Consider the following 3,670-nt stretch of genomic DNA (forward strand, 5'->3'; position numbering starts at 1 on the left):
GTGCAGATGAAGGATGGGTGCATTGTCATATTTCTGCGGGGTTATTCAAAGTTGCTGACAGTATGTCTTCTGACAAGATTTGTGTTAATCACATTGTGCTGTACTGGGTATAAAGTTGGCATAAAGTCACTCTTTATTTGATGTTTTTTTTTAGGTGACCTGGCAGAGGTGAACTGTGCTTGGCATCTGCGCCTCCCGAGCCTTTCGATTTCATCACAATTATCTGTAACTGCGTTTGCTGCCTCCTACAGTGACAACTTCATATTGAGGTCCCTAGATCTTATCAGACTTTGGTTTCTGAATCAAACACAGAGACTCCTGGATGAAGCTCTAATGTGGATCCAGGCAGTGTTGTATCACACCTTTTATCCTGTGTTTTCTGTGGAAACTTCTTACACAGCGGCACAATCTCCAAATGGATCTGGATGTAGAGCGGTGCAGTGACACGAAGGGAAGTCAGCTAACAGCTTATTGCAAGGTATGGAGAAAAAGCTTTGTTCAATTTCCATTTTTTAGCATACATTAAAACCACTCAGGCAAGCCAGCCCATCAGTGTTACTGGGAGAAGCCTGGTGTCTCTATGAATTAGTGATCAGCGGTTAAGATAACGCTTCCCTTTATTGATCATACGCTGCTACATTCAATTAAAATGAGAAATAATTTCATGAAATTAAATCTAGCTCACTGGGGGTGACCAAGCATGCCATGCACATTGTGAATATCACCCAAAGGAAAGCATTAAATTGGTAAAGCATCTCCTGGACCGTCCCCCTGCTCACTGCAGGAGCTGGCTGAGTGCCCTCTGCCCCTCTGTGCACACGCAGATTGTTGGTCCCCTGGTCCCCACGGCCTCAGCTCCATGTTGGAGGAGAGCACTGGTAGCTGCTGACTGTGCACCTCATTTTGTCTTCCCATGGCAATGGGAAGGAGGTTTTACCTACTTTAAGTGCATCACTGACTCATCATGAGGCCCTCCCCAAATCCATGCTGCGAACAGCAAGCGCCCTTGGGTTTTGGATCACTCAGAGTAGGAACGCAGTGTAGATCCCCGCGGGCTCCTTAGCAGAACTGAAGAGCCAGTTTGCAGTCAGAAGTGCAGGTTCCCTTGAGAAGGTCATGTGTGACAGTCCAAAGGAGAGGGCTGTGTTGATAAGGCAGCAAACTAAAAAAGTATCGAAGCATTCTAAGCGAACTGTTCAGCTTGGCACACAAAGCAGGAAGCAAATGGACATTTGGCTCCTCTGTGACCCTAGGAGTTTGGGATGCTTTCCACACATCCCTTTTGGCTGAATTTGCCTCTCCTGGGCAGACAGGAGAGGCCCCTGTCTCCTTCAGCCCCCCTCAGGCAAAGGTATCCCAGCCCCTTGGTTTGCTGGTGAGCCACCAGGTTATTTCACTCTGACAATGCTTGATTTCTCTTTTTCTCACCTGCAGAAATCAAAGTATTCCCACACCTATCACTTAGCAGTTGCTCCTCAGAACAGTTTGTTTCCTTTTCAAGTGGAAATCCGCAGATTTGTCACCCTTTGAGGGTTGGATGAGTGATCAGCAGCCCTGTGCCCGGAGCACAGCCAGCCTTGGCTCTGTGCTCCTCTGCAGTAAATTAGACCACCACTGTCTTTTGTTGGGAAATGCCAATATGACTCCTCTGGTGTCCCCAGTTGCCTCAGGAGGGAAAATCATCAAAGCCAGATTTTTCTCTTTTCCTTTCTCCTGAGAAGATGAACCGTAATAGTGAGTTGTCTTCTAGTTTTTTTTTTTTCCCTGAAGAAAATGGACATATTTCGCCTGTGATACCTTGCATCACGTTTTTTACTATAATCTTGACTGAATCAGGTCAGTTGTATTGAATGCTGTGTATACATGTAAAACAATCCCTGCCCTGCTGCCTGTAAAGGTCATATAGCAAAAGAAAAAGCTTCTTTGAATGTGGGGAGAAAAGAGAACGTAAAAAATAAAAATGCATTTTCTTCAGCCTCTGAAACTCATTTTCTGGGCAAACAGGGTGCTGGCTGGAAGGTCCTTTTTCTCATGAGGGATTAACCACAGCTCACGTTGGTGCAAGGTCTTGTATTTGCTGGGAATTTCAGGCAGAAGCAGTTCACTTTTTATGGTTCTTTGATTTGTTAAAATGTGTAAAAATCAGCAGAGTGAGGATTGTTAGTTTTGCATATTTTTAAATCACGGAAGCAGAGTTTCTCTGGTTTTGTTTCATCTTCTAAATTCACGACTTGACTTTGGGACACATTCTTTTTGGGAAACAGAAGCTGTAATGCTTTGGAAGCTTATGCAGAGACAGGCTTAATCTTTGTGGAACAATAATTTTGGGTTGAGGGCAAGATCATTTGTACACAGTAGTCCTGCATTGGAGGTGAGATCTGGGAAAGAAATACAGCGAGAGCTGTACTCTGAACTAGTTTAAAAATTAAACTGGACAAAGCTTTCCTTATAGATAGAAGTGTTACTTTATCTGCTGAACATTGATTTAATAATGTAGGAACTCTTCTGACAGCCAAAGCTGCCTATAAAACTTTTATGTCACCGTTATAATGGAATCATCACTTGCAGGGTTGGTTATATATAGTCATTTTTTTAATCACTAAATTACATTCAATGAATTTTCTAACAACTAGACTTTCCAAATGAGTTTTCTTTTTTTTCCTCTTTATTTCCCCACCCAGCTTCTTTGTGGCAGCTGAAGGGCTTCCTACCTGTTGAATATTCATTCTGATGGCAGGAACCTGCTTGAAATAAATTCTTACCTACTTAATTTTGTGCATTTCCATGACCAGATGAGTGTTTTAAGACTTAAAAGAGGGTGTTACCATCTGACACAGCTGTGGCCAGAGGTGTGTCACATCTCTGGATCTTGGGAAGGGCATCCTCAGGAATATGAGGAAGTCTGTTGTGGGAACTGAGCAGAAGGATCTGCAGGAACTCCTGCGTGAAGTGGAGGTGTTTGGAGCATTGCTGTGTGTTTTGTCTCAAACCATTTTGAGGTTGAATGACTCAGCTCCTGCTGTTGCACACAGAATTTTACTTTAGTTTGGGTTTACTTCAGTTTAGTATTGGAGCATTTACCTGCAAGTTAGTGTGTGAATTTTGCTTCACTTGCTTTAATCCATTTCCATTACTTTCCTCTAGACAAATCCACAATTACATATTTTGACCTTCCTTTTTCTTTCCCTACTGTGCTTGCTTTGTGATAGCAGGTTATGATACTTGGGCAGCAGACACACCATCCAGCCTTCAGTGGAGGGAGGGAAGGCAAGAGAGGAAGAGAATTCATTTGCCTAATGTCTGACAAGAGTCTTCCTTTTACATGTACAGTCTTTAATGATGTTGGTGATTTGGGGCTTGTTCTGAGGAAAGATTAGACTTCTCCTTCTCTGGGATTCATAGGATTGTTGAATTTGGATGGACGTAAGGAGGACTGGAAGAAGAACATGGCTCATACATGAGTATCTCAGGAATGTAAGGGTTCTTTGGATACTCAGATCCTTTATCCACATCTCCAGTTGAGCTGTTTGGTGCTGGGAGCTGAGTGTGACAGAACAGAGGGAACTGTACTCATCAGCCCCAGCAGCACGTGGGCAGAGCACACACACACACTGTGAGTGGGTGGTTTTGCTGGTGTGCAGCTCGGAGCAGTGGTGTGGAAGAGCAGTGA

The 3,670-nt window shown here is 43.7% G+C and overlaps 1 long non-coding RNA gene across 1 annotated transcript in view; it reads left to right on the forward strand.

The window, feature by feature from the left end:
- The first annotated feature begins 366 nt into the window (after positions 1–366).
- LOC114065421 overlaps positions 367–3,670 on the forward strand; it is a 6,354-nt gene continuing 3,050 nt past the window's right edge. Inside the window, exon 1 of the long non-coding RNA XR_003572959.1 lies at positions 367–478. This is a non-coding gene — a long non-coding RNA (uncharacterized LOC114065421). The remainder of the gene's footprint in view (positions 479–3,670) is intronic.

Source organism: Empidonax traillii, unplaced genomic scaffold (assembly GCF_003031625.1).
Source record: "Empidonax traillii isolate 1590-97213 ecotype Southwest subspecies unplaced genomic scaffold, ASM303162v1 scaffold657:size717538, whole genome shotgun sequence".
Lineage (NCBI taxonomy): Eukaryota > Metazoa > Chordata > Aves > Passeriformes > Tyrannidae > Empidonax > Empidonax traillii.